We start from the raw sequence: 7358 nt of genomic DNA, 5'->3' as shown, positions 1-7358 counted from the left end.
AAAGCATGCCTCTGGGACGCTGTCTGGTGAGAGCAGCTGAGGAAATGACTTGGGGAAGGAAAACTGCAGGTGGAGAAAGGGTCAAGACAGTCCTTCCCTTTACGATCACTTGTCCCCCAAGCTGCTCAGCACTTGTCGCATGACGGAATGGGTGAGTTAGGGCCCATCTGGGCCTATAAAACCCAGGCTGAGCAATTGGTCATGGTCAAGCTGCTCTCAGAATGTGTTTGGCTTCTTGCCTTCTGGTTCTGGGTACTTGTCAAAGCTTGCTTTGCCTCCAGGCCTCAAAACCAGACGGGTGGGTGCATGGACCCAATCTGTGTCGATGACAGCACACACAACCCCGGGGTGCTCCATGTGTATATTTTATTTGCTCTGAGATCAAACATATAGTCCCTCTGGGGCTAGACCAGAACGTCTTCACTTAAATATGACAGCCGTGAAGTGCTCTGCTTCAAACGCAAACAACTTTCTTAAATGTTAACAAAATGGCATAAGTATGGATGTGGATTTCTTGGTACTTGTCAACATCAGTGACGTCCCAGACACCATCTGATAGGTCACACTTAGAATATACAAACTCGGGAGTTGGAAAACACCTTTTCTCAGCAAACAACAGCAATACAACTCATTTCAGCTTGAGCACTGGGAAAGTGCAACATCCGCACGCTACAAGAAAATGTGAATCTCCCACAGCAAATGAGTAAACAGCACCATATTTGTTGTGATTTAAGCTGAAAAGAGCCTTCATGTTATGTAACACAACCACCTAATGCTCTCGTAATCATTGTACCTGCAGATATCTCCTTCTGCCTCTGGCAATGTCAGGGAAGCAACGGAATTTTTCATCAGATCAGCTACTGTGTTGTCCTTTGGAGTCACATAAAAAAAAGGAATTCCAGTGCTATTGTCTGTGGGGCCATCGCTAATAGATAAGCAAGTCCCAAACGGTGCTCCCCGGATCTGAAAAATTCCAAGCAAGCTGTGCTTAGAAAGCGTTGCAAATGTCTTCTACAAAGATGCTTGCCAGAAATTAAAAGAACCAATGTAGTATATTCAGTTCTACTTTCCTGACTGCCACTGGTTTGTACTTCATTAAATTAGATTTGTTGTTCAGAATTGATAACATACACACACATAAAGTATATATCTCTCACTTGCATATAGAAATATATATAAAAAAATTGTCCAGTAGCACTTTAGAGACCAACTAAGTTTGTTCTTGGTATAAGCTTTTGTGTGCAGGCACACAAAACTTAGTTGGTCTCTTAGGTGCTACTGGACAATTTTTATATTTCGACTGCCTCAGACCAACACAACTACCTACCTGAATCTAGAACCTTGCTCAAGTAGATCGTTCACCTGCTTTCTCACCTTTTCAGGTTAAACCAGACTCAATAAAAAAAAACCCAGACACTTTACAGAAATAATTTTAAAAGGTGTAGATATAGGTAGGTAGCCGTGTTGGTCTGCCGTAGTGGAAACAAAATAAAAAAAATACTTCCAGTAGCAACTTAGAGACCAACTAAGTTTGTTATTGGTGTGAGCTTTCATGTGCATGCATCAGGTATCTGAAGAAGTGTGCATGCACACGAAAGCTAATACCAATAACAAACTTAGTTGGTCTCTAAGGAAGGAAGGAATTTTTTATTTTGTTAAAAAGGTGTGTTTGTACTGCAAATAATAAAACACCCTCTTTAATAATAAAAAAATGATGTTTCTCCATGAATCACTAAGGCCTGTGGCGATTTTATAAAACTGAATATATATATATACCATAAAGATTCATATTGCTTTGAGGACTGTAATTCTGTGAAGATGGCCTAGAGATTTCTAACACAGAATTCTGAGCATTCTCACCTAACTATATTTCACATGATTCACTTGGGAAAGCAATGAATGTCAGTTAAAAAAATTAATAAGAGAAGATTTTTATCCTGCTTTTCCACTGTGCAATGCCTAAGGCAGCTCACAAAACCCCCCACAAATTCTTCAAAACAATTTAGTAGAAAATAGAAATTTGCAGCGCAAATTCTCCTTTGTGCGTGCATCTCATACATAACGTGCTATTTCTTATATATCTAAATGAAATTTGTCCTCCACATAAGCAATGAAGAGGAAACGTTTCAGATTAGTAATGCACTGCAATCAATTTTAAAAATCTGACAGTTGCTCAGAGATATATTAATAATCTTACATCGTCAATGCTCATTTTTTAAAAATGCAATTCATAGCAAACGTGTTAACCCATTATTTAGAAATCTGATGGAAAATTATGCTTTTTTGTAACTTACATCTAGGTTCAAAGAACTGCGTTAAGTTCACTCTGAGGCAAGAAAATCTCCAGTTTTAAAGGGCACAAGTCCAAAGTTTTTTCTGTTCTTTTTTATATAATCGTGAGCTATGTATTATAATTGCAGGCAACCGATCATCTAACATCAAGTCTGCACTTCTACTGAAAGACATTGCAAGAAAAGAAATGATAATACCAGGGGCTTTATAGTCCAATAATGTTATCGGAGACCTAAGATGGTATTACAGACCTCTGCTGCACAGACTTCTATTGTACAATGGGGAATATTTTATTTTATTAATATTTCATTAATGACCTTTTGTTACCAACTAACCCGCTGCATTTCACTGCCACACGGAGAGAAGGTTGCGTTAACAGCGCCTTCTAGAGACCGCAAAGGCTGGTGCTTATACATGTTTCCCTTTAAAAAAGAAAACACCAGCACGATGGAGCCAAAGTTAAGCAAATTAAATGCCACTGACATCAATGGGGATATTTAAAGCACACACTAAACCTTTCCACTGCATCCAACATGTTTAATTTTATCTGGGAGACTAAAGCTGGGATGTAGGGGGAGAAAAATAAGAAGAGCATATTTTGTTTTTTACATATAAAATCCTTCTCTGCGGCAACACTAAAAATATTCACATTAACTACTTATGTAAACCAATGTATTTCAAAAGCAAGAGCTTATTTTTGGACTACTCTTTTGTGCAAGCATGGTAGATCACAAGAGGTATATGTGCACATGTAAACAAATACCCATGGGTCTCAGGTTTCCTGGCTTGGAGCAACACAAACTCACACACAAACGACTGCTGTTTTGTGCAAATCTGGGAGATTGAGAAACTTGTATTAAAATAAATAAAGGTGTGTGCTTACAGGTAAACAGATACCAGTGCACATGCCCATAGTGACCTCAGGTAAGGCCAGCCCACCCATGAAGTAGTTATCTCAGACAGCGGGTGCCCCCGAGGCAGCACCCTCATGAGACCTCCTGCCATGCCCTCCTCACCTCTGCCAGAGAAGCGGTGCCAGGATAGGTGCGGATTTCCTGCAAGATATTGCGAGATCTCATCAAAGTCTTGCGAGATGTCAAGGAGAGCAATGGATCTCATGAGATCTGGGTGAGATCTTCGCAAGCTCTTTCAGGACATCGGCGCCCATGCCGGCACTGCTGCTCCACAAGCGGTGGTGGTGACACAGCTGGTGGCACAGCTGCAGTGCCACTGGCAGGTGGCGCAGTGGTGGGCAGTGTCCCATGGGTTGTGGTGGTGTGGCAGAGCAGGGTGGCACTTCCTGTTTTGCCTCAAGTGGCAAAATGGGACGTACCACCCGTGAACTCAGGATTCCAGCACTTACAGCTGTTAGTTCTGAGGAAAGGCAGGCAAGGACCCACAGCCCAGGTGGGGCTGGCTACCTTGGGGAGGAGGTGTGTGATTCCTCAGCTGGAACAGGCTCAGGAAAGGTGAGGGTCACATGCCACATCAAGCCCAGAAGGTATAACAGGCTGGCGTCCTAGCCAGGCCGGCAAATAGTTCTCTTGACAGATGACTTGGACAGATGACTTGTACTCAGATAATTGAGTACTTTTAATGCTTTTCAGTAATATTTGTGGACCTAGGGGAGAGCAGCTGCCCCCTCCCCCAGCTACGCCCATGCTGGTACAGTAAAAGGCAGTATGCAAGGGAGCATTGCTGGACCATCAGGGTGATGGGCAGAGCCTTCTTATTCTGGCAAGTGACTGAGGTGATCATGAGGCTTTCAAGTTTGTTTGCACGGAGGGTTCGAAGAATGAGGAAAACAATCAAGAAAAGACACACTAGCAGTTTAAATGTTAGCACTTCTTTGTAAGATTGTGCGTGCCTAATTGAAAAATAAAGGATGCATTTAAGATGGCTGGAGATCTTTTGTTAAGGCTCAGGGTGTTTTACAAATTAAACCCATGCAGTAAAACATAGGAACTTACTCCCAGGAAAATATGCATTGGATTGCAGGCATTCTGATAAATTTGGCATTATGCTACGTACGCTCCTGTGTCTGTAATGACAGATCAACTCAGCTATTTGCATTTTCGGACATTCCTTGGGGGTGTGGCTGTGGGGACTGTTGTGATAAGCTCCTGGGCTTCAAAATTTATCACTGCACTACCAGAATTCCTCTGCACTACCAGAATTCCTCTGTTGTATATCCTTAGTTAAAATATGCAAACTTCTCCTCTATGTTTACAGTCAGATGATGCCCCTTGCAAATGGCTCCTAAAGATGTAAAACAACAACGACACCCCCCCCCCCACTCTGCAATTTCTCCAGCGAGACAGCAACGACCCATTAAAAGCTGTTCCATTTATATAGCTAGTATCTGAAGGTTTGCCATGGAGCAAGAATAATCGCTTATCGCATTTACAAGATGCTGTTGGGAGTGCACAGAAGCCTGGATTGAAACAGCCTATCCCAAACAGCATTCCTGTACTATCATCATTATTCCCGTTTAGCAGACCATCCTTCAACAAGAGTTCTTAGGATGGATGGTGGAGGACATTCACAACAAAATACAAAACTGCAGCATCATAAAATGAGGCTATATATATATAGCCTCATTTTTATGATATATATTTTTTATATATAGCCTCATTTTATGATGCTGCAGTTTTGTATTTTGTTGTGAATACGGTATTTTATATATATATATATATATATATGGTTTCTAGCAGAGGCGTGGTACCTTTTCTTGAGCGGATCTCGTGGCCAGGAATCCCCAGCTGCTGGAATGGATCAGGAACCGGGCCGCCCTGGCCGCTTGCTCGTGGGGCGCGAGGCTCTCCGTGCCCCCTTTGGCGCTCGCTCTCCTGTAGGAAAACATGCGGGAAGGGGACGAGTTCTGCTTCGGCCTCGCCGCCCCCGGCCTGGACCTCATCTCCTCTTCTTCCTCCTCCTCCTCTTTGTACACCGAGGCCGGGTAGCTCTGCTTCCAGATGCCCGTGGTGTCTTCCAGGAGCGCGGGGAGAACCTCCTCGTTGGAGGAGCTGTGCAGCTCTTCCTCCACCTCGTTGGTGACGGACCACGACACCGAGTTCACGATCACGTAGCCGCCGGCCGGGGCCAAGGCCAAGCTGCACCACAGCAGCGCCCACGAGAGCCAGCCGGGGCACGCGGCGGCCCTGGGCACCGGCGGCGTCCGGCGGCGGCGGCAGCAGCACGCGGGCATTTTGGAGCCAAGCCTCCCCGAGCTGCGTGCGCCCAGCTCCGCAGCCCGGAACGCGCAAAGCCCAGCAGTCTGGAGGGAGCTTTTGGCTGCGAGAGCAGCGGCCCCTTGAGGCGGAGGAGAGCGGCTGGCCTGAGAAAAATGCCTAAGCTGGCAAATCGCCAGCAGCAGGGGATCATCGGAATCAGTGGCGTAGCGTGGGTTGTCAGCACCCGGGGCAAGGCAAGTAATTTGCGCCCCCTAACCTGTGGATTTTGCACCCCCTAACCCGTGGAGCGCCCCCCCCAGATGTTGTGCCCGGTGTGGGGGCGCAAGCGAGGCCCGCCTCCCGCGAAACTTCCAAGAGGTCGCCCTATGAAGCCCCTCCGGAACGCAGCCCGGAGACTAGAGCAAGGAACGACGAACCCGCCGGCCCAGGCAGGCGGCGGCTTTGACGGAGCTTTTCCCGCCCAGCGATGCCAACGCACCTTGAGGCTCCCCCGGGCGGCCACGTGGCCCTTGCCCGGCCCGGCGTGCTCCGGCGGCGGGCTACCGCTGCCTCCCGCTCCTCCGCCGCCCGCCTCCGCCTCGTCGGCGGCGTCGTCCTCCTCCACGTCGACTACCACGTCTTCCTCTTCGTCCTCCTCCTCCAGGGCGGCCGCCGAGCCCTCCCGCCAGGGCGGCCTCCACGAGCTTGGGCAACGGCTGCGCGGCTGACGGCGAGGCGCTAAGGCGCCGGCTCCCCAGGCTGGAGCGCTTGACCAGGCGCCGCGCTTGCATGGCTGGCCGCGCCCAGCTTGCCTCAGCGCGGCGCGTGGGAAACAGAAGCAGTGGCGGAGACGACGACCCCCACCCCAACGAAGCCTCGATTGCTTGTCCCTTCCCTCTGGACTCGCGCCCCCCCCAAATGTTGCGCCCGGTGCGGCTGGCACCCCTGGCACCCCCCACGCTACGCCACTGATCGGAATTCTCTTGTTTGCTATGACTCGGCATCCCGCCCTTAAGCATCCTCCGCGTTACTATTTCTTGCATTTTTAAGAGCCCTTAATCTCAGTGTCATGGGTTCGAAACCTCACGTTGGGCAAAAAGATTCCTGCATTGCAAGCGGGTTGGACTAGACGACCCTCGGGATTCCAGACCCTCCAAGTGTCCCTAATTTTCCAGGGACAGCCACAGATTTATAGAAACCGTCCTGGTTTCTGATTTTATCCTGGAATGTCCCGCTTTTCCTTAGGACGTCCCTATTTCCATCAGAGAAATGTTGGAGGGTATGCAGTTATGCCACCCCGGAGCCAAGGAGATAAGTAACTATGCAACCATGAGAAGACACCTGAAGCCAGCCCTGTATAGAGGAGTCTTTTGTAACGTTTAATGATGTTTTTATATATGTTGGGAGCTGCCCAGAATGCCTGGGGCAACCCAGTCAGATGGGTGGGGTATTAACAACAACAAATTATTATTATTATTATTATTATTATTATTATTATTATTATTATTATTATTATCAACATCCCTATTTTCATTTCTATGATTCTGATTCTTACATGGAGCACAGGCCAGGATAGGCAGCTCCTTCCCTCCCATTTATTTCCACAACAACCCTATGAGGTAGATCAGGCTGAGACATCGTGACTGGACCAGAGTCTCCCCAGTGCAGGTAGGGCACTCTGCCCACTGCATCGCACACGAGTGTACTTAAACCTATGGGGATAATGGCCTTGACTGCTCTTGTACAGCTGTTGTAAAGATTATTGAGATGGAATCACAGAGTTCGAACGGACCACAAGGATAGTCTTGTCCAATGCCCATTCAATGCAGTAATTATTTGCGCAGCGTGGGACTCGAACCCACAATCATGAGGTTAAGAGATTCACACTCTACT

At 47.2% G+C, this 7358-nt stretch overlaps 1 protein-coding gene across 2 annotated transcripts in view; it reads right to left on the bottom strand.

The window, feature by feature from the left end:
* Window positions 1-793: 793 nt before the first annotated feature.
* The window catches only part of RFX8 (regulatory factor X8), a 32114-nt gene continuing 25549 nt past the window's right edge, over window positions 794-7358 (bottom strand). For both annotated transcript variants that reach the window (XM_083501477.1, XM_083501476.1), the window contains one exon: window positions 794-963. The gene's annotated coding sequence lies outside the window, so the exon portion shown is untranslated. The remainder of the gene's footprint in view (window positions 964-7358) is intronic.

Source organism: Podarcis liolepis (genome assembly GCF_965112155.1).
Source record: "Podarcis liolepis genome assembly, chromosome: 4".
Classification (NCBI taxonomy): Eukaryota; Metazoa; Chordata; class Lepidosauria; order Squamata; family Lacertidae; genus Podarcis; species Podarcis liolepis.
Note: the sequence above shows the minus strand (reverse complement) of the source record. Positions and strands in the feature narration are given on the sequence as shown.